This window comes from Schistocerca serialis, chromosome 1 (assembly GCF_023864345.2).
Source record: "Schistocerca serialis cubense isolate TAMUIC-IGC-003099 chromosome 1, iqSchSeri2.2, whole genome shotgun sequence".
Lineage (NCBI taxonomy): Eukaryota > Metazoa > Arthropoda > Insecta > Orthoptera > Acrididae > Schistocerca > Schistocerca serialis.
In genome coordinates, this window is record NC_064638.1 from 697,339,678 (window position 1) to 697,358,068 (window position 18,391).

An 18,391-nucleotide genomic window follows, 5' to 3' on the forward strand; every position below is an offset into this window, starting at 1 on the left:
GATGACACACTGAGTTGCAGACAGACAAAGTGAAAAGATTGTTACACAGTGAGCTTTTGACAAAAGCGTTCTTCATAAAAGAAAAGTACACACACACACACACACACACACACACATTCACAGAAGCAAGCACACCTTAGGCATACATGACTGCTCTCTTAGCTGCTGTGGCCAGAATGCAAGGATGCTATGTTGATAGGAGTGAGATGGAGAAAATGGAGGGATACATGGGTACGACTGGGGGGAGAGGAGTCACCAATACCTGATGGAGCATCCAGGGATTTGATGGTGGCTAGACAAGGCTGTCTGGTGGAGCCCTGGGAAGCTGTGAGGGAGGAAGGGGGGAATTGGAAACAGAAAAGGATAGCAGCAGAGAGGTAAAAGACTGGTGGCACTGGCAGAGAGCAGAACACAATTAGGGTAGGGAGCATGAACTAGGAGGAGGTGATAGGACAGAGGGGGCGGAAACTGTTAGGAGGAGGCTGCGATGGTTTCAGGAGCAGAGAATATTTTGTGAGGATTCTCCCATCTACACAGTTCCGAGAAGCTATTGGTGGAGGGAAGGATCCAGATGGCACAGGTTGTGAAGCAGCCATTGAAATCAAGCATGTTATATTCAGCTCCGTGTTGTGTTACTAGGTGGTCCACTTTGCTCTTGGCCACAGTTGGTGGTGGCCAATCATCCTGGTAGACAGCTGATTGGTAGTCATGCCAATACAAAAAGTTGTGCAATGATTTCAGCAGAGCTGGTATATTACATGCCTGCTTTCACAGGTGGGTCAACCTCTGATGGGGTAGGATAAGCCTGTGACAGGATTGGAATAGGAAGTACTGGGTGAGTGGATTGGGCAGGTCTTGCACATGGGTCTTCTGCAGGGATATATCTCTGTGGCAAGGGGTTGGGATTTGTAGTGGCATAAGGATAGCTAGAATGTTGTGGAGGTTAGGTGGGCAATGGAAGTCCACATAAAGTGCATAATTATTATATTTATATCTTCATCTTTGTTGGATAGGGCCTGAACTTTTTGGTGTAAGATCTCCATTACTTAATTTGTGGGAATATCTACAGTATCTCTTATCTTCAGTTTAAGTGCTGCTTGTTTGGGACTGTTGTAGCTGCTGTTTCTGGCAATAAAAAATTCTTTGGATGACTCAGCTGTCTCATTTTCCTATTAACTGGGTATGCTGAACCACCTCCTGCTACTGGGCTGGGTGGTGCTGATGCTAAAAGTGGTTGATTCTTGTGATTTTGTTGCAGATCCTGTTCAAGTTTCTACTGCTGTCAGAGTGGTTAGTGCTGACACTAGAACGTTTTTTCCCCCATTGATATGCGGGTATTGCAACAGTACAAGGTTTTTCAGTTACTAAGATACCATTTTTGAAAAATGAAACAAGTTCATAGTTGCACTGATTGACATCTTGACCTTTCTTCTTTTCTGTTATTGTGAAACAGTGGTCAGTTATAGTTGGCACTATTCTGATTACTTTCTTTTATTTATTTATTTATTGTTCTGTGGGACCAAATTAAGGAGAAGTCTCCATGGTCATGCAACGAGTCAGTACATGAATTTATAACACGATAGTAGAAACAGATAAAATGAAATATAAGTAACATATTCAGGTGACAATTCGTAAATTTAAATAAAGAAAATCAACAATGTAACACTGGAATTTGATTAATTTTTCAGCTCTTTCAGGAGCTCCTCAACAGAATAGAAGGAGTGAGCCATCAGGAAACTCTTCAGTTTAGACTTAAAAGTGTTTGGGCTACTGCTAAGATTTTTTAGTTCTTGTGGTATCTTATTGAAAATGGATGCAGCAGAATACTGCACTCCTTTCTGCACAAGATTCAAGGAAGTGCATTCCACATGCAGATTTGATTTCTGCCTAGTATTAACTGAGTGAAAGCTGCTAACTCTTGGGAATAAGCTAATATTGCTAACAACAAATGACATTAAAGAAAATATATACTGTGAGGGCAATGTCAGAATTCCCAGACTATTGAATAGGGGTCGACAAGAGGTTCTTGAACTTACACCACACATAGCTCGAACAGCCTGTTTTTGAGTCAAAAATACCCCTTTTGAATCAGAAGAATTACCCCAAAAAATAATACCATACGACATAAACGTATGAAAATATGTGAAGCAGAATACTTTTTGTGTTGAACTGTCGCTTATTTCAGATACTGTTCTGATGGTAAATATAGCAGCATTTAGTTCCTGAACAAGATCCTGAACATGGGCTTTCCACAACAGCTTACTATCTATCCGAATGCCTAGGAACTCGAACTGTTCCATCTCGCTTATAATATGCCCTTTCTGTCTGATCAAAATATCGGTTCTTGTTGAATTGTGAGTTAGAAACTGTAAAAACTGAGTCTTACTGTGATTTAGCATCAAATTATTTTCCACAAGCCACGAACTTATTTCATGAACTACATTATTTGATACTGTTTCAATATTACACACAAGATCCTTCACTACCAAGCTGGTGTCATCAGCAAACAGAAATATTTTTGAATCACCTGTAATACTAGAAGGCATATCATTTATATAAATAAGAAACAGCAGTGGCCCCAACACCAACCCTTGGGGAACACCCCACTTAACAGTGCCCCATTGGGACTGAACATCACTACCACTCTCAATATTGCGGAGAATTACCTTCTGCTTTCTGTTCTTAAAGTAAGAGGTGAACCAATTGTAAGCTACTCCCCTTACTCCATAATGGTCCAACTTCTGCAGTAATATTTTGTGGTCAACACAGTCAAAAGCCTTCGTTAAATCAAAGAAAACACCTAGCGTTCACAGCCTTTTATTTAATCCGTTCAAAACCTCACAGAGAAAAGAGAATATAGCATTTTCAGTTGTTAAACCATTTCTAAGCCCAAACTGTACATTTGACAGCAAATTATGTGAATTTAAATGCTCCTGTAACCTTGTATATACAACCCTCTCGATAAATTTAGCAAACACCGATGGCATAGAAATAGGTCTATAATTGTCAACATTATCCCTGTCTCCCTTTTTATAAAGTGGCTTCACTACCGAGTACTTTAATTGGTCAGGAAACCGACCACTCCTAAAGGAAAAGTAACAGATATGGCTAAGTACTGGGCTAACATACATACAACAATACTTCAGTATTCTGCTAGATACCCCATCATATCCATGAGAGTTCTTGGTCTTTAGTGATTTAATTATTAACTCAATCTCCCTCTTGTCAGTATCATGGAGGAGCATTTCAGGTAACAGTCTCGGAACACTTTTTTCTACAAGCGCTATATGATTCCCTGTTGGGACTAGGTTTCTATTTAGTTCACCTGCTATATTCAGAATGTGATTATTAAATACTGTACATATATGCGACTTATCAGTAACACGGACATTCCCACTATGCACTGATTCTATATCCTCGACCTGTTTCTGCACGCCAGCCATTTCCTTTACGACTGACCATATGGTTTTAATTTTATCCTGAGACTTAGCTATTCATCTGCATACCACATACTTTTTGCCTTCCTAATAACTTTTTTAAGCACCTTACAATACTGTTTGTAATGGGCTGCTGCATTTAGATTTTGACTATTTCTAACGTTTTGATATAATTGCCACCTTGTTCTACAGGATATTCTTATCCCTCTAGTCAGCCTGTTTGTGCTAGTACCCTGTTTTGAACGTTCTAACAGAAAGCAACTTTCAAAGAGCACAAGGAAAGTCTTGAGGGAAGCATTATATTTATCGTGTACTGTATCAGCACTATAAACATCTTGCCACTCTTGTTCCTTGATAAGGTTCACAAAGGTCTCTACAGCAACTGGATCAGCTTTCCTAAAATGTAGATAACTATATTTAACATGTGCTGCAGCACAAAAATCTTTTAGAGTTAAAATTTGTGCATCATGATCTGAAAGGCCATTCACCTTTTTGCTAACAGAATGCCCTTCTAGTAATGAGGAATGAACAAAAATGTTGTCTATGGTTGTTATACTGTTCCCTTGCACTCTCGTTGGAAAGAATATGGTTTGCATAAGATTATATGAATTAAGGAGGTCTACCAGCATCCTTTTCCTTGCACAATCACTTATACAATTAATATTGAAGTCACCACATATAACTAACTTTTTGTATTTCCTATAAAGTGAACCAAGAACCTCTAGCTTTAGCAAAAATGTTGTGAAATCAGAGTCTGGGGATCTATAAATAACAACAGTTAGAAGTTTAGCTCCACTAAATTTAACCACACCTGCACAACATTCAAACACCTTTTCAGTGCAGCACTTTGAAACATCAATTGACTCAAATGGGATACCATTTTTCACATACATGGCTACTCCCCCACACTGCAAAGAGCTCCTAGAAAAGCTGCCAGCCAACCTGTATCCTGGTAAAGGAAGCCTCTGAATTATCTCCTTATTTAAGAAGTGTTCAGATATACAGGTCTTCTGCCTTTTTTCTTAAATACACTTGTAAACATAAATTGTAGTTTGAACTGTTTAAGACATTATCTTTTCTATGCCATCTGCTTTCCCCTTTCTTACTCCCCTGTTCATAGTTTTCTGAAACTTAATACTAACACTTGGGATTTTTACTCTGTTCTTGCTAATGAGAAAAGCCAGTCTTCCACATATCTGTTCCCTTCCTTCTCTGTTTAAACAGAAGCCTTGTACAATAAATTTGCCTCAAGATAACCTACCTGTTTCGAAACAGTGATTTTCTTTTCTTTGTATTTCTTAAAAGGTTTACCATTTTTTTGTGATTTTCATTAAGGGTATACTTGGTTTGATGATTGTTTACACCTGGTGAGATGAGTCTTAACTTCTCCTGTAGAAGTGATCCACTTTCACTTCCCAGGCTCTCTGCTAAAATAAGTAACTTGTTTTTCTCATTTCTGACAGTTTTACTTTGGGAGTAGATATCTGTAACAGACAAGCTATTGGACATTGTCACTTCACTCATTTGTGTCATTCCACTTTCACTATTTGTTTTTGCAAATTGTTTGTCAGATTTTTGAATGATGATGCATTCAAGATCGTAAACAAAGTTCAATTTTTGAGTCATTTTCTTAATGTTTCTCCCAAACCATGTCAATATAAATTTCACTGCATTCAACATTTGTGGAATACTGACTGTGGGCAGAAAGGAGATTAACGGATGAAGCAACATGCAGGAAGCAAGAGGCCAAAGCAGAGATTCCTGAACATAGTACTCTATTGAAACTACTTTGTTAAAGAGGAGTTCTCATAGATATATTATTCCAATTAAAGCACTGAGAAAACACAATGAAATCTTATCATTATTGAGCACTGAAGTTCTCAGAGTGTATTTTATGTACATGTATTCAGGGTTTATATGTAGATTTACACACTTCATGGATTATTTCAGAAAGTTACTACTTAGAAACTGCTTGCTGTATTTCTTCCAAAAGCCAAGAGCCTTGAAATGACAACAAGTATTTCTTCAGTGGTAACCTCTTCTCTTATGTCACTGTTCTATTACACAATCAATGGTTATTAACTGCATTAAAGTAATGAAATTTTTGTAGTCCATTTCAGATAAATTAAAAAATTGTTACAATTCAGCTCTTTAAGTAACATTTAGCTCTACAGAAGATTCAGTGCATACATATGTTCCTGATAGAAGACAAAAGTCAATTCAATAAATTAGATATTACAACATGTCATCAAGAAGCCTCATCTGACTATTGTTGGGTTGGTAGAAATAAATAAAGAAATAAAATTTTACTGTCATTCACATGTTATAGCAATAGACAGTATCAAGTTACAAATTTATATAAATACACAGTACACACACAAAAAAGGTAAGTTCATAAAAGCTAAAACTGTGATAAGTCACAATAAATTTTCAGCAAAGTATAATATTTAAGCTACAACAACTGGAACAAGGCATCTCACATTAACACCTTAAGGAAGTTATACTGCACCCTCTAAACAATTACTGCTAGGCTATCAAATTTCTACATTCACAAAATTGATTAAATGAATAAAAAGGATTAATGGATAACCAACAGTGCAACCTGTGCTTAAATAAGTTGAATGGAGCTTCTACCAATTCTAGAGGCAGCCTGTTGAACATTTCCATATCATCATTTCATAGATGTTCAATGATTTAGGTAGTCTACTGTAACGTATAGCAATATCCCTTTTATTTCTAGCACCATGAGAGTGTAGATCCTATATAAGCTGGTATCCCAATAAGTCATTCTTTGTATAAAGGAGGACAGTGTAAATGTACAAGTTTATTACAGTTCCTATTTTTAGGTCAATAAACAATGGTCTGTGGTGGACAAGTTTTTCTGTGTAATAATCTTAATACTTTCTTTTGAAGTACCAAAATGTCCTGCACATGGCTGCAAGTTCTCCCTGTGTGCCACTAAGCTAACAGATATTCCGTAACTGAGCAGTGATGACTCATCACTGATGTCATTCGGTCAGATCCACACTCTTCCATTTATTCATTTTCTTACCAGTAGATTTCTGTAGACTGAAAATAAGGGTTCCTGAGTTCTATCCTACAAAAATAGTCCACAATTTATATGTGCACATAACATAATTTGAATAGGTTGACTAGTAATATCGTTTATTCATTAATTGCACAGCTGCAATCAATGCTGGCCAAATAAATTCTATTAATTACAGCCAGCTGCACTTACTCACATAGTAGTTTGGTTGGATTGTGTTTGGTTCTGATTACACAAACTGATTCTAAAATACGTAGTGAGTGTGACACTGTATAAAGTGTCTTTTGTGATCACAGACCAGAGCTTAAATTATGGTATCATACAAGTCTACACACACCAACTAGTATGGAAGAAGCCAAGATAACATTTACTATGAAGTTGTCCTGACTCTTGAGATGTTTAAGAATCAGCAGAAACTGAAGTTCAATATTTGTTCTCCAACTGCAAATATAGTGGAGTCCAAATCATCCTTTTGGTGTGTGATATTGCTTGCAACATTAGAGTCTGTTACCTACATTAAGTCACTGGAAATTTAGATTCCAGCATTCACATGATGAAGTCCAACACAGATGAAACTTTCTAAGATGAAATAAACAATGATCTGCTCAAAGGCAGAGTTCTTATTAAAGTAAAATCTTTACTGTCACTAACACTGAATGTGTTGCATGGAAACAATTAGGCCACTAGGCCATAATGTACTGCTTTAAATAGGCTTGCTTCCTCTCCACTACGTACTTGATACAATTTACCAATGCAGACTTCAGAAAAAGATCAATTTTTGAAAATTTAGGTTATATCTACATCAAGACTTTCACAACAGTTTTTCAGCTCTGCACGCCATTCATTTGACCTTTCAGTCACTGCTACTGTTTCAGCTGTTATGCGGTGGATAGTGTGGCCACAATTAAAAGCCAGGATGGCCGTCTCTTAAGCCAGGATTCTATGTGCAGGCAATGGGTTGTGCAACACTAACAACTTGTTGGTTGTGGAACCAGTCAGCTCAACTGAAAAAAATAATTTCTTCATTTAATAAGATTTTTTGTACAATTGCTGAAGGCAGAGACTCAATGGCATGTGTTGACTCCTAGTCAGCAGTGTCTACCTCAGCGTAGCACAAGGTAGTGTGCTTGACCCTGGTGGTGTACGGTTGCCAAGCAGAAGAGTGGCCTCAATGAAGTAGCAGCAGCAGCGTCCAGCCTGCAGATGTGAGGCTACCATTGGTCATAAGGCATTTCTTCAGCAGCAAACACATTTGGGCTAGGCAGCCAGCATCTTTGGCAGTGGTTCAGGTGAAAGGTGTGCTGAAGTTCAAGATCTCCCTTGGAGACACCCAGTGACCAGATGAAGTCACCCTGGAGGTGACCCCTTCTTGGTGGCTCCATTCGAGCCACTGAATCATCAGATCCAGCAGTGGCTTGTAAACCATCAGCTAGTATATGAAGTGGCTAGACATAGACAAGGCTTTTTGGCTCCCATGTGATCATTGGCCAGCATAGAGTATGCCTCAGGATTGGTATTAGTCAAAAACAAGACAAGATATTGCTTAGTGTAAACACTATGTATTTCTAGTGGCTCTTCTCAGTTTTGTTGATATCGGGCCCTGCCCTCACTTACATGTAGCATCGGGCCACGCCATTAGGTAATTTAGCTTGCCACTGTGGCAGATTAGGGTCCTGCACCATGCTGTCTCACCAATACTCTGGCCCCAGTAGCAGCATTTCACAGGCAACTAGCTTGCTCACCTTGCCGGAGGTTGCGAAGTCTTCAAAGAGGGGTTTACTGCAACAAATCATAAAAAAGATAAATCAATCAGAAATAAATCGAACAAAGAAAATCTAAATTTTGTTTTACTGACTGATATAGTATGTCTTTCTGAAGAGGAATTTTATGCACTTTTCTTTAGTGCTGAATTACAGACAATTTTAGAAATCACTGTTTCAATTAAATTCTAATTTTACCATGAACATCTTATATCTACAGTCTATCTACATTGGAAGGTAGGTAATGTATGTGTTAATAATTGATGAGTATAACATGTGTTTAGTTATATACCATAACTTTGCCACTTTTCTTTCCTACAGACTGTTGTGAAGTTGATGCAAATAAAAATATGTGCTCCAATTTTTTAACATTAAATGAGGGTTCCCAAACTTTCCAGTTGATGGAACACTTTGAGAAGTGCTTTCCTATCTAATCTTGCTAATGACTGCATAGTGTGGTGGTTCTTTGCTGCACATAACAACAGTTTCTTAAGTTACAGTTTTATAATAAGTTAACAGTTTCACAAGTTACTACTTGGCTATGACCCATTTGCTAATGTGCGACACATATTTTATTTTGAAGGTTAATAAAATTCTTTAAAAAATGAGAAAAAGTTGTTTTATTCAGCGATTACTTCAATTTTAAATCATAACTAATAGCATGAAAACTATAATAAAATTAAAAAAAAATTAGTATTCTGAAAATATGGAGAAAAGAAAAATGCCACATTAGTAATACTTTTTCATGGAACACTTATTCACTTTCTGCAGAACATCAGGGTTCTGCAGAACAAAGTTTGGGAAACCCTACATTAATTGGCTATACATAACTTGAGTCTCATTGTAAACATTGGACAGCCATTACACAAACATCAATACTTTGACTCAGGTAATTCTCTTTAGAGCACTAAGCCTCTCCCGCCAGTTGCTGTTTCACTACCCCACATCCGGAAATGCATGCTTTTGACTGTCTTTATGACACCACAGATTGTCTGTTTACCTGCCACTGATCATCATGTCACAGGCTTCTGGGCGGACATCAGATCATCTATAGTGTACTTTAAATACATGAACTTTGACTTGGCATTCACCATAAGTAATGTATGATTTCGGATCACATTGAGCCCTGACAGAGTTATTGTGTGTGGTTTTTTCTTCTTCTTCTTCCTCTTTTTTTTTTTTTTTTTTTTTTTTGTTACATTATCAGTAGTGAATTTAGGTTGACTGGGGACCTGGTTGAAAAAAAATTATGGTCATTATAATATTTTACAGAAATGCAAAATATCATATGGAAACTGACATTTTTGCTCCAACATTTACATATGATATGTGTATGATTTATTTTTCATGTCAGTACCTTTCCCACAGTAGAGGAAGGCTCACTTGTTTGCACATCAGCCTGCATCTTATATTGGAAGTGGTTATTCTTACTGGGGAGATGTCATCTCATAATGTATCATTTCAGTGCTTTTTTACTCAATCTTATCAGTGACTGCATAGTGTGATGGCCCCTTTGTGCACATTGGTCTTAGCAGTTCCAAACATTCCTAGCTTGCTACAGCCACCTGCTAAGACAGTGATTTTTTTCTCTTCATGCACCTACTTGTGCCCGAAGCTGTTGATTCTGCTGTGCGACTGGATACCTGTTGACTATGGTCACTGGCCTCTGGTACGAAGAGGATAGGTCAGTTCATAGCGAGACTTCCACTGATGCAGCTTCACTCTCAGATATGATCTTCTCCTCGTGGAATCAGTATTGACTTTGACTCCACATTGTGATGGATGTGCCATGTGGTAAAGTGCTTTGTACCAAGCCCTCATTGTGAAATTTAAGACTAACCCACTGGAACACTGCAGTGCTGCCCAGAGTGCACAAGTTGCAATGATGTAGCAACTGGTGGCCCCTCCATGCTGATGTCCACACGAGCCTCTGCATCTGCTGCTGCCACCATTCTTCTGGCTTGACAAACTGACACCTGATCCCCACCTGCTGCTGCCAGCTATGTGCCAGCACCAGGTTTTACCCTCTTTCTTCTTTCATCATCATGATCATCATCATCATCATCTAACAAAAACAATGACTCCACCCTTGCTATGGTGATCAGTCATCTCAAGCCAACATATGAGGCAGAAGTCCAAGATGTTATCTTGTGACTCCCAAACACCAAAAGCTATGAGACATTCTGGCGCTGCCTTGTGATGCAACTCGTGTCATCTGAGATGTGGTGCAGTGGGTCTTACTTTCTCTCAGACAGTGTGGGGACTGGCAACCCTCACATTTCCTGCACCACCTTTGAAGCCTGATGGAGCCACACATGTTTTACAAAGGTTTCCTGTGCAGCATCTGGCTGGCTCGTCTTCCAGCCCTGATACAAACAACTGTGTCATTACACACTGACCTCCCCCTCACTGACACCACCAGCCTTGCCAACAGGTTGCATGAGATGCTGGCCTCCCTGCCTGTGACCGCCACTACTGCATCCCAACTGCATCCCTACCCAGCACAGTCAGCTGGGCCTCACTCTGTCAGCCACCCCACCATGAGCTCCCTCTCACCACTTGATATGTTGCTAATGATGTCACTGGTCACTGCCCTTCCTGTCAACATGCAGCATGTTGTCCAGCAGCTGGGAGTATATCACATCCTCACTTGCTTTTGGCAATTGTGCAAGCAACTGTGGTCCATCGTGATTCTGACCTCTGCCATGCATGTAGCCCCAGCCACCAATGTAATGACTGGTACCACCAATGCAGATCCAACTGCCCTCCCGATGTCTCTCCCAACAAAGCCAGTGTCTGCTGGTACCATGAGGGCTTTGACCCAGATACTGGAAACTCAAGGGATCCCAAGTCTTGGCACCCAAACACCTACAGCCCCTGGGATTAGGTGCAACCAACTGCTACCCAGCCTCAGTGCCTGTTCGTCTGCGACACTCAATCTGTCATGCCTCTTCCCACAGTGCCTTGCCTGGGACCCAGGCGCTACCTCAGCTATCCTTGTGACAACAGCGAGTAACTCCACTTTACCACTTACAGCATACATCATTGTGTCCTCAACTTAGCGTCCAACGGGACCAACCCTGGACCTTCACAGTCTCCAGTGTCACTGATACCAGTATCAGAGTGGATTTCATTGGTCTCTACTGCCTGCACCCAGTCATTGCTGGCTGGCTTCTTGTTGATAGTGATACCAGGAGATCAATGAAGTTCATCACTCATTTCGCCGTTTTTATGTGAAGCAGGTGGCATATTCTGACCCATACACTGACCTCCTGGCGCAAATTCCTGCTCTCACATGACTATCCAGCCCGCCTTAGGAGGTCTGCCATTCAGTTGTTCACTATATTGCCGTCACTTCCAGACCACCTGTCCTCTGCCAACCATGACCCTTAAAACTGGACAAACACAAAATCACCAAGGGTAAGTTTGATGAGATGCTCATCGCCTGTTAGCACAGCTAAGTTAATTTTTGGTGCCAACAATCTGGTATCCTTAGGCTGTATCATCTCCAGCATCGGCTCATGTCCCCTGCCCAGCAAGGCACAAGCCATCATTCCAGAATGAGATTTTCACTCTGCAGCAGAGTGTATGCTGATATGAAACTTCCTAGCAGATTAAAACTGTGTGCCCGAGTGAGACTCGAACTCGGGAACTTTGCCTTTCGCGGGCGAGTGCTCTACCATCTGAGCTACCGAAGCACGACTCACGCCTGGTCCTCAGAGCTTTACTTCTGCCAGTATCTCATCTCCTACTTTCCAAACTTTACAGAAGCTCTCCTGCGAACCACGAGAGCTTCTGTTAAGTTTGTAAGGTAGGAGAAAAGATACTGGCAGAAGTAAAGCTGTGAGGACCAGGCGTGAGTCGTGCTTCGGTAGCTCAGATGGTAGAGCACTTGCCCGCGAAAGGCAAAGGTCTCGAGTTCGAGTCTCGGTCGGGCACACAGTTTTAATCTGCCAGGAAGTTTCATATCAGCGCACACTCCGCTGCAGAGTGAAAATCTCATTCTGGAAACATCCCCCAGGCTGTGGCTAAGCCATGTCTCCACAGCATCCTTTCTTTCAGGAGTGCTAGTTCTGCAGGTTCACAGGAGAGCTTCTGTAAAGTTTGGAAGGTAGGAGACGAGATACTGGCAGAAGTAAAGCTGTGAGGACTGGGCATGAGTCGTGCTTCGGTAGCTCAGATGGTAGAGCACTTGCCCACGAAAGGTAAAGGTCCCGAGTTCGAGTCTCGGTCGGGCACACAGTTTTAATCTGCCAGGAAGTTTCATATCAGCGCACACTCCGCTGCAGAGTGAAAATCTCATTCTGGAAACATCCCCCAGGCTGTGACTAAGCCATGTCTCTGCAGTATCCTTTCTTTCAGGAGTGATAGTTCTGCAGGTTCACAGGAGAGCTTCTGTAAAGTTTGGAAGGTAGAAGACGAGATACTGGCAGAAGTAAAGCTGTGAGGACCGGGCTTGAGTCGTGCTTCGGTAGCTCAGATGGTAGAGCACTTGCTCGCGAAAGGCAAAGATCCCAAGTTCGAGTCTCGGTCGGGCACACAGTTTTAATCTGCCAGGAAGTTTCATATCAGCGCACACTCTGCTGCAGAGTGAAAATCTCATTCTGGAAACAACCCCCAGGCTGTGGCTAAGCCATGTCTCCGCAGTATCCTTTCTTTCAGGAGTGCTAGTTCTGCAAGGTTCGCAGGAGAGCTTCTGTAAAGTTTGGAAGGTAGGAGACGAGATACTGGCAGAAGTAAAGCTGTGAGGACCATGCGTGAGTCGTGCTTCGGTAGCTCAGATGGTAGAGCACTTGCCCGCAAAAGGCGAAGGTCTCGAGTTCGAGTCTCGTGCACACAGTTTTAATCTGCCAGGAAGTTTCACAAGCCATCATTGATTTTTTGCACCCAGAAACATTCAGGGACCTCTGTTGCTTCCTCGGCATGTTAAACTTCTTCCATCACCATCCGAGGAATGCCAGTGTTATATAGAAACCACTCACTGCTGCCCCTTGTGGCATCGAAACAAAGGGGAATGAGCTGGAGCCATGGATGCCTCAAATGGACGACAGCTTCTTTGCCATCAGGTGAGACTTGGCAGATGTTACCCTGCTCGCCCACCTTCATAATGCTGCCCCACATGTTGTCAGGTTCAAAGCAGTGAGACAGCCATTGATGCTGTCCTGCAGCAGCATGTCAAGACAACTGGCAGCCATTAGCTTTCATCTCCAGCTAGCGTTCTGCCATTCAACAGCCCTGGAGCACATACGACAGAGAGCTATTCAACCTCTATGAGGCAATCAAATACATCTGACCACTGATGGATCACCATCACTTCAAAGTCTTTACTGACCTCAAGCCTATAGTTTTTGTTCTCTCGAAAGACACTGACCAGAGGTACATCTGTCAATTCCAGCAGCATTCATTCATCTCCGAATTTACTACTGAATACGTCACATTGACAGTATTAACAATTTTGTCACTGATTGCCTCAGCTGCACCTGTGCTGCCACCATGACCTTGGACAATGAGGCACCTGCCTGCCACTTCCTGGGTGTGGCTTCTTGGTACCCCCTGTACATTGGAACCTGGCTTACACTGGCTCACCATGCCCATTTCTGCCTGCTGCCTTTTGCAAGACTATATTTGACTGATTATGCAACCTGGCACACCCCAGCATGTGTGCGTCCACCATCTAGTGTTGCAGCATTTTGAATGGCCAGGTATTCAGAGGGATTGCAGGACCTGGGCCCACAGCTGTCTTCCCTGTCAGTACACCAATGTCAGCTGCCATGTATACGCTTCCATCTTACAAGACATCAGGCATCACTTTGCCCATGTTCACGTGGGCATTATTGGCCGGCTATTTTCCTCCAATGGCTATTGTTACTTGCTTACCTTGGTGGACAGGTTCACTTGTTGGCCTGAGGCATCGCCAATACCCAATGTCACTACTGCCACAGTAGCCATTGCCTTATTTGTACACTGATTTTCCATTTTGAATGCCCTCACCACATCACTATGCAGTGTTGGCTCCAGATTACATCTGCCCTTTTATGTGCACTGATGGACTTCTGTGAGGCTCACCTGCAAGTGACATTAAGCTACAGTTGAGCCACTGACAGCATGACTGAATGTCTCCACCATTCCTTGAAGGCCACCCTCACCTGCCATAATAGTATGTTGACTGCTGCCCTGCCACTGATCCTTCTCAGCCTCCATGTCACTCACAAGGCTAATGTTGAGATGTCAGTCACTGACTTTATTTACGGCCAGTCGCAGGCCATTCTGGATAACTTCTTAGAGCCCTCTGATCTGCCTGTGGGTGACATGATGTATGAGTTTGTCATCAGCTTGCAGGACTCAGCTGCAGCCCACCAATCCCCAGAGCTAAGGTGAATGTGGGGCATTCATTCACAGAGACCTTGCCTTATGCACCCATGTTATGCAGCACATCGATGCACACCAGTCCCACATTTCCTGCACTTCTCTGGCCTCCACTGGGCCCTGAAGTGGCACTCCAAGACATTTACCCTGCATCTTTATGGCACCCCTACTAGTGTTTTGATCGACAGGCTGAAGTCTGCCTCTATGCTGTCCTGTCTCACACTGCCCAGCCACTACCATGTTCATCAACACCCTGCCGGAACATGCTGATGCCATCACCTCCGGTGGCACTGGTGCCACCACTGCTGACAGCACCACCCACATTGCACCAAGCACCTCCATCACTAAAGCCCTCCCAGACAGCCTCCTACCACACCATGGCTGAGGACACTCTGAAAACCTACCATCCTATGCTGGTGCCACAACTGACCCACCAGTTGTTGACAACACAGGCACAAGCATCACTGTTGCTCAACATGATCATGACACTACACCTCTACCTCCCCCACAGCCTAAACCCATTGCAATGATTTTGCTTTGCCACTAACAACAGCCAGTTATGCCTCAGAAGTGACAATGCCACCTCCACCAGTTCCACAGCAGCATTATTTCATTTCTTTCCAGTGCTGTGTCATGAATTTTTTCTGCACCTGGCCCCACACCAGAGACACTGATGATTCATGTTCATAGTGCCTGCTGTGTGCATTTTTGGCTGTCAAATGTGGCCTCTCGGCTGTCAGTACCTCCAAGCTGTCACCTGGCCTCCATTGCCCCATGTCTGCAACCATGCTGAGTGCCTGCTCGCCATTGCACATGCAGCACTGAAGACAGCCTAAGGCTGACCCATCCTGGCAGCCTCCCACCTCACCTCTCACCTGCTGCCAGCTTACCCATCACTCGTGCTTGCTGCCAGCACCGCACCAGTACTCACTGTCATGCAGTGGACTGGCACTACTGTCAACTGTGTGCCTTGTCCACCTCGCATATAGCATCCCGACATCTGGCTCTTATCTCCATCATTTGGCCAGCATCCGCAGTATCAACACCACCATCCATGGTCTCGCTGCTGGTACCCCTCCACCAGTACCATCCTTTGTTGTTACTATCTCCCTCATCAACTGAGCTCTGCTCTCACAGGGGAGGGGGGACAAACTGTGTGGTTGACCTTTGCTGCACAACAGTCTTAGTGGTTGTGTACATTCCTAGCTCACTATGGTTGTCTGTTAATTCAGTGGGCTTTTTTCTTTGCATGCCTACTTCTGTCACAGACTGTCAGTTCTGCATTTTGACCAGGTACCTGCCTACTATGGTCTCTGCCTACCTGTACAAAGAGAATAGCTCAGTTCTTAGTGAGGCTCCTGCCAATCTTGCTTCACTCTCTGTCCTGGTCTTCTCCTCGTGGCTTCAGGATCAGCTTAGGCCCCATGCCCCCACCATGGAGAACACACCACATGATAATGCACTTCTTAATGAGATGCTCATCACAAAGTTTTAAGACTCACCTATATTGTGCTGTCCCTGCACCTACTATGCAACCCAGTGTGTAAATAAGTGTTTCACTGTGTAAAAAGGATTAGTACAGACATGGTTACTACAAATTCTGAGTTCACCCATCACTGTTACTATGCTCATTTGATAGCCTTGTGACTATCATTTGGATCTTGCTATGGCGATTTCTCCCATGAGAGATGATTACTTCCACACCGCACATTGGAAAAATTGTTGTTGTTCTGGTGGATACTGCATGATGAGGTAGTGACTTTGTCTGGTGTCCACTGTTCTCACCGTGTCAGTCTTTTACCTAGTGCCATATGTCTGCAAGTGAATTTATCCCATAACCATTAATTCTGAGACCATTCCATGGTTTGTCTTCGCAAAATTAGTTAACATGACCATGTTATGATGGTGCTGAAAATGATTGTAAACAAGGCATTACATTTCATGAGGACATGCAGATTCACTGTATGGTTTAATGATGGTGGTATCCTCTTGGATAGAATATATTGGAAATAAAATGGCTCCCCATTTAGATCTCACTGGAGGAGAACTCAGGGGGATGTTGTCATTGGGAAAAACATAACTGATGTTCTACAGATTGGAGTGTGGATTCAAATATCTTTTTAGCATGTAGGTAAGTTAGAGAATTTGAAAAGAGAAATAGATATTTTGAATTTAATTATAATAGAAATTAATGGATTGTGGCAGCAGGAAGTGCAGGTTAGTACATGGTTAGAAACAGAAAATCAAATATGGTAGGATGGGAGTGGGACTAATAATGAGCAAGAAGTGGGAATGGGTGAACTACTATGAAATCTTAGTGAACATACACTCCTGGAAATGGAAAAAAGAACACATTGACACCGGTGTGTCAGACCCACCATACTTGCTCCTGACACTGCGAGAGGGCTGTACAAGCAATGATCACACGCACGGCACAGCGGACACACCAGGAACCGCGGTGTTGGCCGTCGAATGGCGCTAGCTGCGCAGCATTTGTGCACCGCCGCCGTCAGTGTCAGCCAGTTTGCTGTGGCATACGGAGCTCCATCGCAGTCTTTAACACTGGTAGCATGCCGCGACAGCGTGGACGTGAACCGTATGTGCAGTTGACGGACTTTGAGCGAGGGCGTATAGTGGGCATGCGGGAGGCCGGGTGGACGTACCGCCGAATTGCTCAACACGTGGGGCGTGAGGTCTCCACAGTACATCGATGTTGTCGCCAGTGGTCGGCGGAAGGTGCACGTGCCCGTCGACCTGGGACCGGACCGCAGCGACGCACGGATGCACGCCAAGACCGTAGGATCCTACGCAGTGCCGTAGGGGACCGCACCGCCACTTCCCAGCAAATTAGGGACACTGTTGCTCCTGGGGTATCGGCGAGGACCATTCGCAACCGTCTCCATGAAGCTGGGCTACGGTCCCGCACACCGTTAGGCCGTCTTCCGCTCACGCCCCAACATCGTGCAGCCCGCCTCCAGTGGTGTCGCGACAGGCGTGAATGGAGGGACGAATGGAGACGTGTCGTCTTCAGCGATGAGAGTCGCTTCCGCCTTGGTGCCAATGATGGTCGTATGCGTGTTTGGCGCCGTGCAGGTGAGCGCCACAATCAGGACTGCATATGACCGAGGCACACAGGGCCAACACCCGGCATCATGGTGTGGGGAGCGATCTCCTACACTGGCCGTACACCACTGGTGATCGTCGAGGGGACACTGAATAGTGCACGGTACATCCAAACCGTCATCGAACCCATCGTTCTACCATTCCTAGACCGGCAAGGGAACTTGCTGTTCCAACAGGACAATGCACGTCCGCATGTATCCCGTGCCACCCAATGTGCTCTAGAAGGTGTAAGTCAACTACCCTGGTCAGCAAGATCTCCGGATCTGTCCCCCATTGAGCATGTTTGGGACTGGATGAAGCGTCGTCTCACGCGGTCTGCACGTCCAGCACGAACGCTGGTCCAACTGAGGCGCCAGGTGGAAATGGCATGGCAAGCCGTTCCACAGGACTACATCCAGCGTCTCTACGATCGTCTCCATGGGAGAATAGCAGCCTGCATTGCTGCAAAAGGTGGATATACACTGTACTAGTGCCGACATTGTGCATGCTCTGTTGCCTGTGTCTATGTGCCTGTGGTTCTGTCAGTGTGATCATGTGATGTATCTGACCCCAGGAATGTGTCAATAAAGTTTCCCCTTCCTGGGACAATGAATTCACGGTGTTCTTATTTCAATTTCCAGGAGTGTATTATTATAGTCAAGACAGACAAAAATTTAAGA